General features: G+C 38.8%; 1 non-coding gene across 1 annotated transcript; it reads right to left on the bottom strand.

The window, feature by feature from the left end:
- Positions 1 to 513: 513 nt before the first annotated feature.
- Positions 514 to 621, bottom strand: LOC145141784 (small nucleolar RNA R71). The gene has a single exon (XR_013722978.1). It is a non-coding gene; the product is annotated as a small nucleolar RNA R71 (small nucleolar RNA).
- Positions 622 to 22,933: the final 22,312 nt, after the last annotated feature.

Here is a 22,933-nt window from a genome sequence, read left to right as displayed (position 1 = left end):
AACGGTGGCAACAATGACTACAATGATGGGTTCGTGAATCAAGGCTTTGGGAATCAATACCGAAGGAATCCAAATGGTGGATTCAACAATGAAAATGGAGGGTACTACAATGAAGGTAACCAATTCCCTCGTCTTTACTTTCCATAACCTAATCGACAATCCGTGGCGTCTCATTTTCAGCCGGGAGAGTATGATGCTGCTTCACCTATACTCTTCACGGAAGGAAATGAGCACCATATGGAAGTAAGGCCACAACTAATTAGTGTCTTACCTGTCTTTAAAGGCCATAAAACCGATGATCCATATAATCACCTTTATGAGTTCCTTGCAATTGCTAACATGAATACTCCGCGAGGAACTAATAGAGATTCCTTTAGACTTCACTTATTTCCGTTCACTTTAAAAGAAAAAGCTAAGTATTGGTTTACTTCTCTTGCCCCTCATAGTATTACTACGTGGGAGCAATTAAAAACTAAACTTTTGCAAGAGTTTTACCCTGCTAGTAAAACAATGGAAATAAGGAAAGCAATATAATATTTTTCACAAAAAACCCAATGAAGAATTTGATGATGCATTTGAACGCCTCAAGGAATTGTTGCGTTCATGTCCCCATCATGAGTTTACCCATTGGCAACTTTTACATTTCTTTTATGATGGATTCGACACTGCCAATCAAACCATGATTAATGCCTCGTCTGGCGGCACTATCATGATGCAAGATATTGAAGACGCTTGGAGATTCTTGGAGCAGTTGAGTTATGGTTCAAAAACCAATTACTCAGCTAAGAAACAGGACACCATAGTTTCATCTGTTGCTTCAGTTGGAATAGACAAAAAGTGGAAAAATGAAGTCAAATATGATATTAATTATTTAAATAAAAAATTTGACTTACTACTCTCTAGTCTAGGCAAAGAGAAAGGTGTGTTTTTTTTCATAGGGACAGAAGATATGTGTAAGCTGTGGAGATTCAGGACACATTGCGGATGAATGCATGAAAAGTTAAGAGGAGATCAATCAAGTGCACGGCTATGGTCAATTCCAAAATAGTTCACGATCATTCAATCGGAACTATAACCAAAGCGGGAACTACAACAACAATGGAAATTTCAACAACAACCATCAAGAGAATTACCAAAATCAAAATCAACCAAAACAGTTCCAGCAGTCCAACTTCAACCAAGGTGGAACATCAAAGAAGGGGGAAAATGATAGTAACAAGTTAGACAAAATCATGGAGTTCATAACCCAAACATATCAGAAAGCCGACACTAACTCCAAGTCCATAGCTGCTACCGAGAAGCAAATTGCTCAACTGGCGGAGCAAATTGGGAAAAGAGAAGATGGCAAGTTCCTAAGTACCACCACAGTCAACCCGTCCCACAACCAAAGACCGGGAAAAGAGCATTAAGTGAACGAGGTAATCACCTTGCGTAGTGGGAAAAAGGTCGACAACAAGGTAAGTGCTCCTACCTTAGATAATAACAGTGACACTGAAGTCATCTTTGATGAAAAAAGAATAGTTTGAGAAATGTTTGAAGTCTGAAAAACAAAAAGTAGTTAAGGGTAAAGATGACTCTAAAGTTGGGGAGCATGGTGTGGAAGATTTCTATTACCCAATTGATTTTCTTGTGCTTGACACTGAAAGCACCTATAAAGAAAGTCAACATGCCGCCCGTTTTTGGCAACAATAAATGCATAAATTAATTGTAGAACGGGTGACATGGATATCTCTTTTGGAAATAGTAAACTTACAATTAATGTGTTTAATACGTTTCCTAACTCACCATCGGATTATGAATGTTATCGGGTGGATGTGGTTGATGACTTAGTGCATCAATTCACTCCCAAAATTTTACACCCCGATCCGTTGGAGCTTTTTCTTTCTAATGACAAGGACGAAGTGTTAGACTTGGAAGACATCAAGATGGTTGAAGAAGCATTTGAACAATGCTATTGAGCAAGGGAGGCCACCATGGAGTCATCAAGTTGAAAAATTGCCAACAATATTTTCGGACCCACTTAAGCCATCTTTGGAGGAGCCACCCACTCTTGAACTTAAAACTCTTCCTTCATATCTTAAATACTATTTTTTAGGATCTAACGAGAACTTACCAATTATCATATCTTCTGATTTGATAGGTCCACAGGAAGAAGCATTATTGAAGGTGCTTGCTAAGTACAAGGGAGCAATTGGATTGACCATAGTAGACTTGGAGGGAATTAGTCCAGCCACATGTATGCATTGAATCATCACTGACGCCGGAGCAAAGCCATCCCGAGATGCACACCAAAGGCTCAATCCGAATCTGCGAGAAGTTGTTAAAAAGGAAGTGTTGAAATGGCTTGATGCGGGTATTATCTACTCAATATCTGATAGTGATTGGGTGATCCCGACACAGAAAATGCCAAAGAAGTCGGGCATTACAGTGGTAGATACGGAAGATGGAGAGAAGATCTCAACAATACCGGTCACAGGATGGAGAGTTTGCATCGACCATCGCAAACTTAATGTTGCAACGTCAAAGGACCATTTCCCTCTCCCATTTATTGATTAAATTATTGAAAAATTATCCAGCCAAAAGTTTTATTGATTTTTGGATGGATACTCAGGGTATAATCAAATTTCCATCCACCTCAAGGATCAATCCAAAACCACATTCACATGTCCTTGTGGCACATTTGCTTTCTGAAGAATGCCATTCGACTTGTGTAATGCCACCGCCACATTTCAAAGGTTTATGATGGCTATTTTTTCAGACATGGTGGGGGATTATCTAGAAATTTTTATGGATGATTTTTCAACTTTTGGATCTTCCTTTGAGACATGCTTAGACCAATTAGAAAAAGTTTTAAAACGTTGTATTGAGTCTAATTTGGTTTTAAGTTGGGAGAAGAGTCATTTCATGGTAAAAGAGGGAATTGTACTTGGCCATGTTGTCTCCGAGCGTGGTTTTGAAGTCGACCGAGCCAAAGTACAAATGATTTCTACACTTCCCCCACCCACTTCGGTAAAAGGCATCTGTTCTTTTCTTGGGCATGCCGACTTTATCGAAGATTTATCAAGGATTTTAGTGCAATCTCAAAACCTCTTTGCAATCTACTTTTAAAATATGCACCATTTTCCTTTGATAAAGCATGTCTTGAAGCATTCACCATTTTAAAAAATAAACTTGTTGAGCTCCTATCTTGCAATCACCCGATTGGACTTTACCTTTCGAAATTATGTGCGATGCGTGTGATTACGCGGCAGGGGTAGTTTTGGGACAACGGGTGAATAAAAAACCTATTGCAATATGTTATGCTAGCAAAAAAATTTCAGATGCACAATTGAATTACACTACTACCGAAAAAGAGTTGCTTGCGGTCATGTTTGCACTCGACAAGTTTAGATCCTACACTTGGGGGTCTAAAGTTGTAATTTTTACCGACCATAGTGCCATCTGCCACCTCTTGGAAAAGAAGGATGCCAAACCACGTCTCATTAGATGGATCGTTCTTCTTCAAGAATTTGATCTTGAAATCCGAGACAAAAAGGGTTCCGAAAATGTTGTGGTGAATCATTAATCTAGAATAATTAATAATGACAAGTCACCGAAAGTTATTCAAGAAAACTTTCCGGATGAGCGTATTCTTGCTGTCAAAACTATACTATGGTTTGCTAATTTAGTGAATTACTTTGTGACAGGGGAAACTCCATCATATTGGAATGCTCAACAAAGGAGGTTCTTCCACTCTCAAACAAAATACTACATATGGGAGGACCCAGATCTTTTCAAAAAATTGGAGCGGATCAAGTGATTAGGCGATGTGTACCACACACGGAACAAGAAGACATTCTTCGACATTGCCACTCATATGCATGTGGAGGGAATTTTAGTGCCAAAAAGACAGGGCACCAGGTTCTACAAAACACTTTTTTTTCTGGCCCTCTATTTTTAAAGATGTACATACATTCGTTAAAGTTTGTATTCGTTGCCAACATGTTGGGGGGGGGGGATTTCACGATGGGACATGATGCCAATGACCCCAATTTTAGTAGTTGAAATTTTTGATGTATGGGGCATTGATTTCATGGGTCCGTTCCCCACTTCTTTTGGTAATCTATACATTCTTGTAGCCGTTGATTATGTGTCAAAATGGGTCGAAGCCGAGGCTACACGTACGAATGACCTTAATGTTGTTTGTAAATTTGTCAAAAAGAACATATTTTCTAGACATGGAATTCCTAGAACTATTATTAGTGATGGGGGTTCCCATTTTAAAAATTGGCATTTTGCAAAGTTACAAAAACAATATTGTGTCACACATAGGATAGCCACCCCATATCATCTACAAACGAGTGGACAAGTAGAAGTGTCAAATAGGGAAATTAAACGCATCTTGGAAAAATATGGCCGCCCCGACTGACAAGATTGGTCCTTAAGATTAGATGATGCATTATGGGCATATCAAACAACCTATAAGACACCAATTGGAATGTCCCCGTACCGACTTGTTTTTGGAAAGCCATGCCATCTCCCGGTAGAGTTGGAACACCGTGCCGTGTAGGCCATAAAAAATGATAACTTTGAATTGAGTGATGCAGGTACGGATAGAAAACTTCAACTTGTTGGAAGAGATTTGAAGGGAAGCTTACGAAGGCTTAAGTATCTATAAAGAAAACAATACGCTGAAGGACAATTGGTGTGTTTTATTCCATTTTTGATGCGTTTTAGAGTGATTTTGCTGCACCTTCTTGACTTCTACTTATTTCACTGCCATGGCCGAGAGCACATTCTAAAAATCGATTTTTCTTGATTTCTTCCTCAAAACTCAACCAAAATTCTTGATATTTGTTGCAATCTTCAAGAAATCAAGTGAGAAACATCACATTGCAAGATTTTCACACTTAAATCACTTCTTTTGGCCGATTTTTAAAACCCTCAAAAACTAGGGCTTTGAATTTTGGACTTATTTTCGGGTTTTTGCTTCAAGTTAGTGTTTCTTCTTCACTAGAAACACCATCTTAACAAGGTATGTGCTTCAAAACTCCATCTTTTTGGTTAATTTCGAAATTTCTCTTATATGTTCATATATGGTAGAAATTTTGATTTTTTTTGGAAATATGACATATAATCAAAAATGCACATATAATTGGTGTTTGTAGTTGTTAGGAGTATGTTCCAAACAAGTTGCATGTGTTGATTTGGGAATTTTTTGAAAATAGAATTTTTGTTGTTAATTGTTAAAAATCAAAAATGCACATATAATGTTGGAAAATCATTGTTATGTTTACACTTGTGTTTAGATTAAAAATTCAAGTTTTTAGAAATTTTCAGAATGACGCTGAATTTTGACACTGCATTGTTGGTCTGAATATTTACCAGTTACAGTTCTGTTTTGGTTTTAGTTAGAACTTGTCAGTTGCAGTTAACCTTTGGTTTAGCTGTGTTTTTACTGATTGGATAAATTTTTGAAAAATATATAGTTACTGAAAACATAATAGGACTTAAAACAATTATTTATTTAGTCTGCGTTTAAATTAAATGTGTTTGGAACAACTTGCCAATTGAATTATTGTTTTATTTTTGTGAGATTTGATATGTTTAATGCAAGTTTTGTTTTGTGTGTGATTAATTTTGCAGATGCCAGCAAAGAAAGCAAGAGTAGCACCAACAGACGGTTCATCAGGAAGTAGACAACCTGCGAGACCTGCTAGACAACAAGTCAGACAACCAGAACCAAATATACATGTGGCTTTTAACCCACAACATCAGACACTTCATGAGCATCCAGATGATATCCGTTCGACAGTTTATGAGGCCACTCACCCGCTCACTGGATTTATTGTGGAGTACATGGTGGAGCGACATAGCTTTGTTGGGTACAATATTGTGGAGACATTTGAGCGTTATGGATGGGGTGAAGCTCTTGAATTCAACCATACACAAATTTGTGTTGATATTGTGTTGGAGTGGATGAGGACACTTCGACGTGTCGAGGTGCCTTGCAGGCCGGAGGAGCTACAGTTGATTGGTATGGTTCAGACTCATGACATAGTGATGACTGTACATGGCATTAGAGATACTTTTCATGTAGATACTGGATATTATTTGCATGATTCGGAGAACCAGCCAACCGACCACATTTGTATGGATACGAGGGGGAGGGGGGGGGGTAACCCTGGGATTATCATGGCAAAGGTGTACCGCACGGTATTCCATTAGGGGACGAGAGTATATGACAAGTTTTACGAATTGGTGCCTTTAGCAAAGGCATTGCATAACATTATCACGGAAAATGTGAACCCGAGGAATAGCGATCCCAGGGCGGTGAGGACACAGGACTTATATGTGTTATATGGATTGATGATAGGATCCATCTTTATCTATTATGCATATAATGATATGTGCAACATATGGTCCTGTTTTGATATCTAGAACAGAGTCACCACCCCCCATGTCGCCCTGATATCGACATATGTGACTAGGGAGCTGGGGAATAGGATCAGGGTCCCGCGAGCTACCCCATACCAGCGTACCCTTCGCCTTATTGCCACTTCTTTCATACAAATTTCATTTCATAATATAAATAGGAGACATACTCTAAGGGATTATACAACAAATTTGACTTACACGACACCACTTGGGGTGGGGGATGATGAGCCATTTGTTGGTGATTTTTAGGGTGATTAGCAACAACAATAGGGACAGGCAGCAAGTCAGGGATGGAACATGCGGGCAGCTTAGGAGGGCTTTGTAGGGAGGCAAAACACGTATAACCAGGAGGTGCAGGCTTGGATGGGGAGAACAAATATTTGGATGGAGAGTGTCGACACGACAGTAGCTGATCTTAATGAGCAGATGCAACATGTTGGCATTACAACTGACAATACTTATAGTGTTGCTACTCGTCAGCTATACCAACAGGGGTACTATACGGATGCGGCTTACAGGCACAGTCGTGTACAACATGACTCGTTGGACATTGATTTACCACATCGATCTCAAGCACCAGCACCAATTTTTTACCGATATGGGGACCCGAGTGACTATCCATCACCATCGGAGTACGAGCACTATCATCCACCACCAGCTACAACAGACAACATTCGATTTGATAATTTAGCTGGATCGATCTTTGGTTATCCTCCACCATACCCATGATGTCCGCCACAGTCGCCTCCACAGTAAACCTTGGTGAGGTCCTCTTTTGATTTTGATTTTTATGGTTATTTGATAAAGACTTTTTATTTCTTATTTTTCTTTTGATTTTTATGTCTTTTATTCGGGATGAATGTACTGCTATCTTAAACTCATAATTATTATTATTCTCTCTTGGGTTGGTACTATGAAATATGTGATGAGGTAGTAGCTTCTCTATATCTTGAATGTAACTCATCAAGATGGAAAATGATAGGAGTTTCGTACATCGAATCATAATATATATTTAATATTGATTTTGTGGGTTGCTCAGCCGGTTTGGAAATATTTTATATATATATATATATATATATATATATATATATATATATATATATATATATATATATATATATGTATATATATATATATATATATATATATATATATATATATATATATATATATATATATATATATATATATATATATATATATATATATATATATATATATATATTGTTATGTGAAATACCCAAGTTTGAAAAATGAAGGTTTTTGGCTCGAGCCTACGATCTTTCAATTGACGACCCAACCGAACAATATGTGTCATCATGCTCTGATTACTTGGTCTTACTTATTCCTGCGCCTTTGGGGTTAAGAGGGAACTATTGTTGTTTTCACACAACCAAAAAGCATCAGAAGACATTGAAGAACTTCAAAGTATCTATATTCAAGCTCAAGTCAAATACAAAGATGATCAAATACGATGAAGCCATCAAAGAACTTGAAGAATGCACAATCAAGATAAATATGAAGGAAAGTTCAAGTGGAAGACATTGTGTGAAACAATATGTGACCCCTTGATAGCCGGAGTGTATGGGTTGGTCCATTAAGTGTTGCCGATCGCGCTAACCATGTTAGTGAACCTTAAAACGGGACTTTGGCAATGAGTTCAACTGATTACTAATGAGGTTGATTATTGGAAAGGGTTCAAAAAGTGGAGGGTTTCAAACAACAAAGTAAAATAAGCATAACATGTATTTTGAGTTTAAAAGTCCGGATAAACAACTAATAATCCCCAAAATCGATATATCGTGCTTATTGAATATGTGTTGATAAGGTGTATGGAATTCGTGATTCCATTGAGTTTTTCTTAGGATAAGAGAGTAAGACTACGCTGATTATTTCAGGCCAATCTCGGGACGAGTTTGGAATAAAGTTGGGGAGGTTTGATAAGTCAACTTTATGGATGTACTAAATTGTCATAAATCTATTGAACTGATGTATAATTGTTCAAGAATGGAACTACTTTGATCAGTTGTTGAACTTCATATGCAGGTCAATATGTAGTACTAAAAGTGGGCGGAACCTGCAAGTAAAATGAATTGCTAAAGGAATGAAGAAACATTGCTGGGAAAATTGACCACGCTTTAATGTTTTGGTCATATCTCAAGTTCTAGAGCTCTGATTGACATGAATCAAGAAGTTCTGGAAACTAGACGAGATTTTCTATAACTTGTGTGTTTTGAGTTTCTGATAGTTATGTAATTTTGATCACCCAAACTTGCACGGAAGGTGATGGACGGCTCCAGGCGTATAAGACGTCCCCTAGGACGTCCAAGTCAAACGGTCAACATCTAGGCAAATTTCGGAGTTGGAAAAAAGGGATAACCCGTATGTGTCTTACATGACATCTAAGATGCCCCCTAGGATGTCTTGGCATTTTAGGGGTGTCCCGTGTTGGAACGACGTGTTTCAGAAAGCATAAGAATCAATGAAGGATGTCTTAGAACGCGTCTAAGACGTCTAACATTTTAGGCTAATTTTTTGTGTATTTCAAGGATGACAGAAGGCATGCAAAGACGTACGAAGAACTCCTAGGAGTTACACATGACATCTAAGCAGTCTCCTAGGACGTCCAACGTCCCACATCGCCCAATTTCACTATTTTCTGCCAAATATTATAAATAGGGACCTAGGCATTCGTTTTTAGGGTTCCACCTCGGATTTTCAGAGCTTTTTCCTGTGTTTTTTAGGCTTCCAAAACCCTTGGAAACATTTGGAAACACAAATCCATTCCATTTTCAATCCGGATTCAAGGCAAGAGTTCATCAATTTCATCATCAAGCTACAAGTGAAGATCATTTCATTGGTTAATCTTCATCAATTCTTTATTTTCCAAAAATTATTTCTTCTTCCCCAATGTTTAATTGTTCTATAGTTTGATAATAATTAGGCTACATTGTTTGATGATCCTAATTTTGTTTATGGATTTTATTAATCATTTCATTTATTTCCTTCAAGTAATTTGTTTTATAAACTCAATGGAAGGCTAAATCACTAGGTTACTTCCGGGGATGTGTAGGACTTTTTGATGAACACATTTGATTATTACTTGATCCTAGTTAATTTCAATTGTTATTTTATGTTTCATATAATAATCTTTTGGTAATAATGATTGAAATTGGGTTATATAAATTTGTGTGATTTCATAATTAAGATAGTACATTGTTAATTCACCGATTGTTCCAAGTTCAAGTAGTTTAGGAATAAAGACAATTGTTTGATTCAACATGTATTATTCCAACTTGTGATATTAAATCTTAATATTGTAATAGTTAATTGCAAGACACTTTATTGCTAATTCACTAATTGTTCCTAATCCAAGTAGACATAGGGAGTAAGACAACTAGTTGAACGAACATATTGTGTACCCAAAATTATGTGTTGCAAGATAATTTACAACGACCTCGATCAATATACACCATCAAGAGTAAGGAACTTGGAATGCTAGTTCCTTCTAGTATTCTTGGGTGTCTTAAGCCTTTAAGTGCTTAAATCAAATAAGCACTAAAGGAGACAACTCAAGGAAGCTTTAAACCACCAAACTAACTTTAAAAGAGAGAGAGGAGGAGGAGAGATAGATAATTTTCGGCCACTGGTAATAAGAGGAGGATTAAGACTCAAATAACCAAAAAGTTTTCTTCATAAGACTCTCTTATATACTCCATTCATGCATAAAGGCTACTCCTTATTTTATTCTAAAGTAATACTCTAGAAAGGAAGGCATGATAGACAAGTTATTTAGGTTGAAAAGCAACCTCCATACATCTTACACCACTTTCGGCCATAGCTCTAAAGAAAAAAAAAATCTTTTATTTTTTATAAACTCAAAGTTTATAAAATATAAACCTTGTCTTTAGGTAAAAGAAAAAAGATCAAACTAGTCTAAAAGGTTGCGCATGACTTATTAATTCATACCATATGAAATAATAACTAGTTATACTCTCTTATAATTATTATTTTCACAAAACAATAATTATTCCCTAATTAAAATACAAGAATTGATATTATTTATTAATAATCATATTAGTAATAAATATACAAAATGTGCCAACTTGATAAAGTGTGACTCTATACGATCATATATTATTAGCAATGTCACTCAATAATGATTATTGGGCATATAGATTCAACAACCTCCCACTTGCACAAGATTCATTATAAACTGATATAGACAGTAGCTGACGTATAACAACTGGATACTGCCCCTAACAACATATGTAGGGTGCCATCTCATCAACAACCAATTCCAATAGCTCTAAGCTACAATTGTTACTGAAGGTGTGGTATCAGTTATTCCTTTGTCTCAGACATTATGTAAAACATGAGATATGGATCGCGATCAATCTCATTTAGTGTTCAACTTTTATTAAGACCGTAGATGTCTAACTCTCAATGAATAAGGGGGACAAATCTAATCTTGAATACGTACGCCCATCAATGTAGTTAATGTCATACCAAACGATGACCCTTACGACTGACTTTTACGGAACATCGTTAAACCATGTCAAAGCACAACAATTCTTACACTTTAAGTCCCAAATATGTATCTCAGGTCTAAGAATACAAAGATACAACCTTGATCAAAACATCACTCTTGACTACGATCCATAAAGTGATTTTAATGCGGGTCAGGTCCAATATTTATTCTCCTAATCAAGTATCTACGAAGTTGGTAGCAGCTCTTGCTATTCTCATCTCCATGCGAATCAACCAATCCACTCATATTAGTCTTACCTCATAGATGCTCCTACAACTATGAAAGACTATGGACATTTGGAATAACCTAGTTATTCAAGGATTTAAACATGCTAATATAGAAACACAACAATTATTCAATGAAAGACTCATATCCAATATCTCAACTCATTACAATATATGTTGCTTTTTTGTTCCAATACCTAAATACTAAATTTCAATCAAATACATCTACTTATATAGACAAGGCCCTATAGCACCAGCTTGACTTTCATGCTTTTGCTAATGAAAGATCTTTGTTAAGTAGATTTATCAAACTTGATTTTTAAAAACTTTGCAAATACAAACATTTTCAATTATATATATATATAATTAATATATAGAGAAAACTATTGAGAATGTATTAGATGCTTAAATATGACTTAGATACCAATACTTGCGTAATGGGTTACTCATAGTCACCATGAACTATACATTAAGCATCTTTGTATGTGGTTCCCCGAACAACAATGTAATCTAACTCTGATGTGTAACTATAAATGAAATCTACTTGGAAACACTATCCATGTAAATTTCTCTCCATTCATAATGAGGACATGCCCGATTGTGACTGAGAGTCATCTCAATCTATTTGAAAGTTTAGCACATGTGTAATAGCTTTAAATATAGTTTTCTTTGAAACACCCCGCAAATAAGGAATATTTATTTATTTCTCGCAAGTACTTTAGAACGTTCCTTTAAGTCACACCAGTTTATTCTCAGATTATACTGGTATCATTCGACATGCTCCAAGCATACGACTTATTTGGCCGTTATATATAATCATGACCTATATGATTAATTCAATTGCAGCAGCATATGAAATACAATCATATTATCTAGTTCAAAAACTTTGCACTAGGATTTTATCATGCAAATACTGAGCATATCCTTAGCCCTAACTAGCATGCGATTCACAGATTTACAAATCAAATCATATCAGATAACATGTATGGGTATTTTGGGAAAACTTACTTGAGTTCGACCGATTACATGCACCACACCCTTTATTGTATTAGAAAACCCTTTTATTTAAAAACATTTATTTTTTGAAATTTTTTACCAAATCCTCAGTTTGAGTTCAGACACACCCGAGAGTATGTGCGAATCCCTCAAACTAAGGCTCTGATACCAACTTGTAACGTCCCAAAAATAAGACCCAACATTTCATTTTTAAATTAATAAAACAGTATCCCAAACATCATCATAAATCCCGAGTGGAACAAATGTATCAATACATCATAAAATATCAGACTTATCATGAAGATACGGAACAATATCATGTGTGCACAGCAATCACCCCGAGCTCTTCCCTTTTGCACCAGAAGTACATGAAACATAAACTGAAAACCGTAAGCACGAAGCTTAGTGTGTTCCCCCAAATACCACATACCACACATATCAAATATATAATTGGCCCCGTCCGATGAGTGTAACGGGCCCCGCCTTACCTCGCATAACGGTCCCCGCTCACTGAGTATAACGGGTCTCACCCTAACTCTCACAACCGGCCCCACCAAGCATACAAACATACAAGTATAACAAACAATAACATGCATATTACCCATTGGTCCTCGCCCGCTAAGCATACAAACACATACACATGAAAGAGTCATGCAGACATCTAGCACCCTAACATAATAAACCATGGGTCAGCATTGGTGCCTACGACCCGCTAACCATGATGAGGAAGACTCACCTCAGACTACTGAATCTCACAGATAAATCTTTGGCTGCTAGTCCAAAAATCCCCGTGCTATCATCATAAAATATCATCCAATTAATAATTAGATCCCGACTCATACTAAGAGTCCGAACTAGGGTAAAAGACCATTTTATCCTTTACCTAACTTGGCCTAAGGCCAATTCCCAAACTAATTACTCAAAAAGGCCCAATTCCAAAAATGGTCGCACAAGCCTAATTATGGCTGAATCTTCCAAATTGGGCCCAAATCCCTTCGTGGGCCTTCATCCAAAAGAGTCCAAAAATAGAAATTTGATGGCCCAACAAGGCCCTAAACTCCTAAGGTCCACACATGGCCCAAAACCGAAGCCCACCTGTTAGGTACCCGGGGGGTACTCAGCTCGTACGTTTAGCGTACTCGCTCTGGGGTGTGAAGCGTACCAGCTTCTACGCCCAACGTACTCCCCTGTTGGTCACCCTACCTCAATAAGGACTTAATCCATTCACCCTGTTGGTCACCCTACCAAAAGATGATTTATCACGTAAAGTTGGCAACTTTACGTGCATTCATGGCTTAATGGGGCTCTAAAGCTCAAAAGATCTTAACAAAGGGTCTTAACACATGCATGAGTCCATATACACCATAAAGTTTGCTATTTTATGCTTAAGGGACCCCTAAAATGTCCATATCTAAAAGGCTAGGCTTCTGAAACGGCCTTAGCTCACAAGGACCAACCAAAATTGGCATAAACAAATCTAAGAGAAGATCTATACAAGGAGTTGACAAGTTATGGACTTTATACCTCAAAAGTCAGGAAATAAAGAAGCTAAATCTAGATCTCTAAGCTCTTCTCCAAAGAATGAGTCTTCAATCTTCTTCTACCACTTCAAGATACACAAAAACATACCAAAAATGCTTCACAAGAGCTAAAGAACACCAAAACAAAGGCTAAGGGCAAGGTTAGGGTTTTCAAGATATGGAGGGTGGTCAAATTGGCCAGGGGATCGGTTTAATAAGCTGAAATAGGGCACAAACCCTAAAAATTAGGGTTTGTCCCAAGCCAGCGTACGCCCAACGTATGTGGTCGATGCCCACGATCATGATCTAGCTAGTACGCTAAGCGTACTCATAAAGTACACCCCGCGTACTAGCTAGAGGAACAAAAATGCAATTATTATATTAAGCAAAGGTAAAAAGCGAACTTACAAGGTCCGAATGTTACATATCACCACCAACATCTTTCATTTTTAGAAAAGGACCATCAAGCAACCATTTTTATGAATCTACAAGACCTAACATGCATGAAAGGACATCTAATATGCTCTGGAGTGTCCCAAACTCATAAAGGTCCAAACTTTGGGACAAAAAGCTCATAAAACCCAACTATAGAAATCAAAAAGGAAACACATGAAGGTATAGACTTTATACCTTCAAAAGATGCACAAGGAAGAGTAGTTTCTGGATCTATAACCTTGCAAGAAACACCTCCTTCTTCAATGGTCTTCTTTTTCAACCAACAAGCACCAAAAGTCACTACTACGCTCTAAACTCTCACAACCCAGCTTAAACTTGAGATTTCAGTTTTTGAGGGAAGGTGGCTGACAAGGAATGTCGAAGGGAGGCATAAGGTGGTTTAAATAAGGAAGAAAACCCTTAAATTTACGGTTTTGAGGCTGAGCTAGTATACCCGGCATACCTCACGTACGCCCAACATACTAGTAGGACTTCCGCGATCAGATCACATGAGTACGCTGCACGTACCCACATGTACGCCCATTGTTCGAGATGAAATGTGAAAATCACTAAATGGAACCAAATATGAAAACTCAAATAGGTTAAGGGCTAAAATGGAAATACCTGATATTCGGATGCTACAAATCTCCCCCACTTGAATCAGACTTCGTCCTCGAAGTCCGCTGCCGGAAATAACTTTGCGTAATACTTCCTCATCTCTTCCTCAAGCTACCACGTCCATTCTGAACCTTTGCGGTGCTGCCGCCACACCTTTACCAACTCAACAACCTTGTTCCTCAAGGTTTTCATCTTCCTGTCGAGGATCGCTACCGGTCTCTCAATGTAGTTCAGGCGGTCATCCACCTGGATATCCTCCAATGGAACCACTGCGAAATCATCAACTAAACACTTTCGCAGTTGAGAGACGTGAAAAGTGTTGTGAATCTGAATGAGTTCCTACGGAAGATCCAATCGATAGGCTACCCTGCGCACCTGGGATACAACCATGAAAGGACCAATATAGTTGGGGCCTACTTGCCCCGCTTCCTGAATCGGATGACACCTTTCCAACATGACACTTTCAGGAGAACCATATCCCCAATCTGAAACTCTCGGTCTGATCGGTGCTTATCGGCATAACTCTTTTGCCGACTCTGAGCTGTCTGAAGTCTACTCCGAACCTGCTGAATCAACTCGGTGGTCTTGAGTACCACCTCAGTACTCCTCATGACTCGTTGACCGACCTCACCCCAGCATATCAGGGTCCTGCATTTCCTCCCACAGAGCATCTTAAAAGGAGGTCAATCGATGCTAGCTTGATAACAATTGTTATACAAAAATTCCACTAACAGGAGATACGTATCCCAACTACCATCGAAATCCAGAAGACATGCCCACAACATATCCTCCAATGTCTGGATGGTCCGCTCACTCTGACCATCAGTCTGTTGGTGAAAGGCCATGATGAAATTCAGAAGAGTACCCAAGTCCTCATGGAATGTCTTCCAAAACCTGGAAGTAAACCGTACATCCTTGTCTGAAATCACCGAAACCGGCACCCCATGCTGTGCCACAAACTCCTTGATCTAAATGTCAACCAACTTCTCTACATAGATACTCTCCTGTATAGGAATAAAGTGCGCGCTCTTGGTCAATAGATCTACAATGAACCAAATCGAATCCACTCCGTACGCTATCCGAGGAAACTTCTTATTGAAATCCATGGTAATCTCTTCCCATTTCCAAACGGGAATGGGTAACAGCTGAATCTTGTCGTGAGGCCACTGATGTTCGGCCTTGACTTTCCTACAAGTCAAGCACCTATCCACATACCAAGATACATCCCACTTCATACATGACCACCAATAATCAGGACAGAGATCTCTATACATCTTCGTCATCCTGGGATGAACGGAGAATCTCGATTTGTGCGCCTCCTCCATCAGAACTTGATTCGCACCACCCTAATAAGGACCACAACCTCCGCATGGAGAGTCAATAAACCCCAACTATCATAATCGAAGGAAGCCACCTAACCTACTATGCACTCACTCTTTCGGTGCTCTTCCTTCATAGCCTCGACCCGCGCCTCTCGAATCTGATCCACGAGTGGGGTAATCACTGTCATCCTCATATAAATATCTCTGATCGGAGCCGTGAATGCCTTGCAGCTGAGAGCATCGGCCACCACATTGGCCTTCCCCGGATGGTAAAGGATCTCGCAATCATAATCCTTCACCACATCCAACCACCGACGCTGCCTCATATTTAGATTCGGCTGATCCATCAAGTACCTTAGGCTATTGTGATCCGTGTAAATAGTACAACGGACCCCATAGAGTTAATGTCACCAAATCTTGAGGGCAAAAATCACAGCCCCTAATTCTAAATCATGCGCCAATAACACGACCCCTCTGCATCAAAATCGAACCCAAATTCGTGATCGACGCATCACAATAAACCATGAAATCCTCAATACCCTCTGGCAGTGTTAGAATAGGCGCCTCACATAATCTCTATCTCAGGGTCTCAAACGCTGCCTACTGCTCACTCCCCTAGCGAAAAGCGGCAGTTTTCTTCGTTAGTGGAGTCAGAGGAACCGCTATTTTAGAGAAATCCTGAATAAATCTATGGTAATAACCTGCCAACACCAGGAAACTCCAAATCTCAGATGGAGACCTCGGAACCTCCCACCTCATCACGACCTCGACCTTAGCCGTATCGACCAGAATACCATTCTGGATGACAAGGTGCCCCAGAAACTGCACCTCGCGCAACCAGAACTTCACATACAATCTCTCCCTCCTCAGGGTCTCCAATACCTCCCTCAAGTGTGATGGATTTTGAGCACTATAACAATCCTATGGTGCACATACAACCCTGGATGCTTTGGATCTAAGTTTTCTCAAGTTATACATGCAATTTCATTTTTCCAAAGCATGGAGCCTAACTAACATACAACTTTGATAATTGAAACATAAAAACAAGTAAGATGATTACCTCTTTGTTGTAGCTTGTAGAACTTGGCCTTACAAGAGCTTAGCACCTCAAATGTGATGCCTCGAATGTGTCACAAAATACCAAGAACAAATGGAGGATTATGAGAGATGTTTAGGAGGCACCAAAATCGACTAGATTCTTCTTAGAATACTCTTGTGTGTCGATTGTAGGGCTTAGGGGTTACATATATAGTGTAGAATTCCAAGGGTCACTTGTAAACCCTAGTCCATTCACTTAGGATTTTGATCCAATAATTCATTTGGACTAACACTTCATGGACTCTCACATAAGCTTAGTCCATCACTAATCAATCATGGATCATTATCCCAAACTATATGTATCACTGATTTATATAATCAGCCCCTATTAATTTAATCAGTCTCTTTTGATCACTAAATTAATTCCAAATTAATTGTTGATCAATACCAATTAAATAATATGATTTCTCAATTAATATATTATTCTTATAATATATTAATAAATCACAAATAACCTCTTTCTCAAATATCCTTCCTATCAAACTGCTCTGGTGAATGCAACCCAAATGGACCATGCTACTATCGGGTCAAGTACATATCAATTATAGTTATGGGCTTAGACACCTAATCCAATAGTCTCCCACTTGGATAAGTCTAATAGCTGTAACTGCACGTACGACTTCAAAACCCGACTAGCAATCGTAGCTCTCAAAAGCCGCTGTCAACTTTGATCCATAATGCGCCCTTTAGATAAGGGATCATATAATCCTCTGTTCTTCAAGATATCATGTGGACAAATACATGGAACATAGTCATACTTATTGTCCAACAGTTTGTTTCCCGATTTCTGATTTGTTTGACATAGAACTTAATTGAACACATCAATTGAGTCCTGACCGGGCCTGTCACATAAGTCAAAACAAAATCATCGAGGGGCCCAAGATATTGCTTTTATACCTCTTAGGATAAAAGGAACAGATAAACTTCGACTTATATGCTTGTACTAATTACTTGTTAAATTATACACAACAACACGTTTTATAACATCAAGTTACTGATGTGTTTACGCACTATCAATATACAACCAACTCGTAATCAACAACTCATATATCTCAGTTTGAAAATTATATGATATTATCATCTCACAATCACTCGTGATAAAATTCCATGAAGTAATTCATGTGAGCGTGGGTTTAATCCAATACTCAAATCTTATTTTAGGAGCACTCATGAATGTTGTAGTAAACTTTTTCTATGTCTAAAACACCTTAGACAATCTACAAGCCAATTCATGACAGTCTAACCTCATAGCCTACTTCCAAAGTATGATCAACTGTGGATGGTTTGAATAATCTTATCATTCTGGAAGTCAGAACATGCAAATTGAAACAACAGTAAACAATTGACACAAGATAGTAACTTTACTCATAAATAAAACTCCTTTTATTCAATCATCAAATGTCAATTATATTTTTATCTATTACAAGTTTCTAAACAACGACTAATCACTAAATCTAATATCGTCCTTCAGCCCAATACTCCTAGCATGATGCAAGTGCTTTACCCTACTCAGTCCCTTCGTAAGGGGATCTGCTAGGTTCTCCACTGACGATACCCTATTTACTACGAGGATTCCTTCTTTTATCCGATGTCTTATGAAGTGATATTTTCTATCGATGTGCCTGGATCTGCCATGATCCCTTGGTTCCTTGGTTAAGGCGACCACACTCTCGCTATCACATAAAATCTCCATAGGATCCTTTATAGCTGGTACAACTCCAAGGTCTCCGATGAAGTTATTTAGCCATATCGCCTCCTTCGACGCTTCACTTGCTGCTATGTACTCTGATTCGCACGTTGAATCAACTATAGTCTCCTCTTTGGAACTTTTCCAAGTTACTGCTCCTCCATTTAGGGTAAATACCCAACCCGACAGAGAGCGGAAATTATCTCTGTCGGTTTGAACACTTGCATCACTATACCCTGTCACTCTTATGTCATCACTCCCACCGAGGGTATGGACCCAATCCTTAGTCCTCTGCAGGTACTTAAGAATGTTCTTTACCGCAGTCCAGTGAGCTCTACCAGGATTCCCCTGATATCTGCTGACCATGCTCAAAGCAAAGGCCACATCAGGGCGAGTACATGTCATAGCATACATGATCGAGCCAACTGCAGAAGCATATGGTACTAGGCTCATCTCTGCTATCTCGGCATCGGTAGGGCTTTGAGTCTTACTCAATTTGGTATTGCTATGGATAGGTAATTCTCCTTTCTTGGAGTTCTCCATGTTGAAACGTTTCAACACCTTGTCCAAGTAGGTACTTTGACTAAGTCCTATTAGTCTTTTACTCCTATTTCTCAATATCCTTATCCCTAGAATGTAAGCAGCTTCCCCAAGGTCCTTCATAGCGAAACACTTTCCAAGCCAGGACTTAACCTCCTGCAAGGTTGAAATGTCGTTTCCTATGAGAAGTATGTCGTCTACATACAATACCAGAAAGCTAACTATACTCCCACTAGCTTAGACATACACACAGGACTCATCCTCGCTTCTCGAAAATCCAAACTCTTTGACTTTCTCATCGAAACAAAGATTCCATCTGCGATATGCTTGCTTTAATCCATAAATGGATTCTCAAGATTACACACTCTATTAGGGTACTTCGCATCGACAAAACCCTCTGGCTGACTCATGTAAACATCTTCAGCCAACTTCCCATTTAGGAAAGTGGTTTTGACATCCATTTGCCATATTTCATAATCATGAAATGCAGCTATGGCTAGCATAACCCTTATATACTTGATTTTGGCCACCGATGAGAAGTTGTCGTCATAGTCAACTCCAGGAGCTTGAGTAAAGTCCTTCGCAACCAATCGCGCCTTATATGTGTGTACTTTCCCATCCATGTCGGTCTTCTTCTTGAAGATCCATTTGCACCCGACCGTCTTACGACCAAGTACATTGCCAACCAAGTTCCAAACTTGATTGCCATACATGAACTGAATCTCGATGTCCATAGCCTCTTTCCATTTTGAAGACTCGGGCCCCGCCATGGATTCCTTGTAGTTATTAGGCTCATCTAAATTTACCAGTGTACTATCACTGATAAACGTATCATCATATGTAGTAATATGGAAACCATAAAACTCAGGTGCCATTCTAACTCTACTGGAACGTCTCAGAGGTAAGGACTCGTCAACTGGTTCAACATGAGTTTCTTCCTCAGGTTCAGTGCTAGTGTTTGAGGTTCCTTCATCACTTAACTCTTGAAGCTCTTCAATGTCAATTTTCCTCCCACTGTCCTCTTGACATATGAGTTATCTTTCACGGAAAACCCCTCTTCTCGCAACGAAGACAACATTGTCACTCGGTCTATAGAAGATATATCCAAAGGATTTCTGTGGGTAGCCGATGAAAATACAACGCTCACTACGAGGTTCGAGCTTGTCATGAGTCTCTCGTCTTACGAAAGCCTCGCAACCCCAAACCTTGATATGTGCCAACGAGGGAACCTTCACTGTCCACATTTCGTGCGATGTTTTGGCAACCTTCTTTGTTGGGAGTAGATTAAGTATATGGCGGCAGTTTCTAAGGGATACCTCCAGAATGAGATAGGTAACGAAGATCGAATCATCATGGAACGAACCATGTCCAACAAGGTTCGACTGTGCCTCTCAGCCACACCATTTGGCTGCGGTGTCCTAGGTGGCGTCAATTGTGAAACAATTACACATTCCTTAAGATAGTCGTGGAACTCAATACTAAGATACTCACCACCTCGATCGGATCGAAGAATCTTTATTTTCCTGTCCAGCTGATTTTCCACTTATTGTTTAAACTCTTTGAACTTTTCAAAGGTTTCTGACTTATGCTTGATTAAGTAGATATACCCATATCTGCTATAATCATCGGTAAAAGTCACATAGAAGCAGTTAGCATCCCTTGTGGCGGATATGAAGGGCCCATATACATCGGTCTGTATGAGATCCAACAAACCCTCACCTCTTTCACAAGAAGCAGTGAAAGGTGAATTGGTCATCTATCCAAGCAAACAAGATTCGCTCATGTCATCCAACTTTAAGTCAAATGACTCCAACACTCCATCCTTTTGGAGTTGGGCTATGCGCTTCTTATTGACATGTCTAAGACAACAATGCCACAAGCATGCTTTGTCCAAACCATTGGACAAATCAATATGTAATACATTATTTCCTAAGTTTTCTACAACCATCACAGTTTCATATATACTATTACAAATCAATGCTTCAAAATAAAAAATACCATTATAAAAAGCATTTATAGAACCAATTTCATTATTAAATGAAAATCTAAAACATTGTTTATACAAACCATGAAAAAAAATAATGTTTCTCGCCATATCTGACGAGTAGAAACAATTATTCAACTCTAGCCCTAACCCATTACTAAGCAATAAAGAATAAACTCCAATCTTGGTGACAGGTGACGCTTTCCTATTCCCCATGATCAGGTTCATTTTCCCGTGCTCCAAATCCCTACTTCTTTTTAGACCCTACAAATCAGAACAAATGTGAAAACCACATCATGTATCAAGGACCCAAGAATTAGCATGTGATGAGTTATTAGAATGAATAGTGGAAATACCTGCGAAGGTGATCTTTATCTTCCCATCCTTGATGTCCTGCAAGTATTTGGGGCAGTTTCGTTTCCAATGCCCTTTATCATGACAATAGAAGCACTCTACTTCTTTCGGATTGGAAGAGGGAGTAGCAGAACCACCTTTGGTCCCACCAGAAGAGGGTCTATTACGGGACTTTCCCTTGTGGCTCTTAAAAGGAGCCTTCCTCTTCTTCCCTTTCCCATGTCCAATTTCCAGAACAGGGGCAGCAGTAGTAGGAGTAGGTACAACAGATTTTCCTTTCAAACTACTTTCAACAGTTCTAAGAAGGCCTTGAAGCTTGCTTATAGTGACTTCCTCCTTGTTCATATGATAAGTCATACGGAACTGATCATAACAAGAAAGTAAAGAGTGTAGGATAATGTCGATATCCAACTCTTCATCAAAATTGACATTCAACTTCAGCAAGCGGTCCACATATCTTTGCATCTTTTGCAAGTGGGCCGTGATGGACTCTCCATCCTTCATTTTTGTTGTTATCATGGAGGAAATGATTTCATACCTTTCCTATCGAGCACTTTGATGGTACCTTTCTGTAACGACCCAAAAATCAAGGGTAAAAATTTCATTTTTAATATAGCTAAAACATTGATACCACTTATTCCAAACATTTCAATTCATCATTAAGTAAAACATTTATCAGAGTTTATCCCAAAATCAGTCATTGCGGAAATCATAGGTGTGTGCACTTCGATCAATCCGAGCCCTTCTTTTTCAAATCAATGATACCTGAAACAATAACTGTAAACCATGAGCATGAAGCTTAGTGAGTCCCCCAGATCATACCCCACACACAATCCACATAACACATATAATATTAGCTATAAAATCTATCTCTACCACATAACACATATCATATTAGGTATAAAAGCTATCTCTACCGCATAACGCATATCATATTAGCTGTAAAAGCTATCTCTACCACATAACGTATATCATATTAGCTGTAAAAGCTATCTCTACCACATAAGCCATGCATACAAACATATAAGGATGCCATGGGCTGCCCCCAAGGTCTTACTCCAGGATGCCATGGGCTCCCCCACATGGTCTTCCACCTAAGTGTCATGGGCTCCCCCATGGTCTTTAGCTAGGAATGCCATGGGATCCCCCACATGGTCTTATATGCAACTGCCACGGGCTCCCCCCGGGGTCTTAACTGCAAATCACA

This window comes from Lactuca virosa, chromosome 9 (genome assembly GCF_052849685.1).
Source record: "Lactuca virosa cultivar CGN04683 chromosome 9, Lactuca_virosa_CGN04683_v6, whole genome shotgun sequence".
In the NCBI taxonomy this organism is placed as follows: domain Eukaryota; kingdom Viridiplantae; phylum Streptophyta; class Magnoliopsida; order Asterales; family Asteraceae; genus Lactuca; species Lactuca virosa.
The sequence above is the reverse complement of the archived record's forward strand: the minus strand, read 5'-3'. Positions and strand labels throughout refer to the sequence as shown.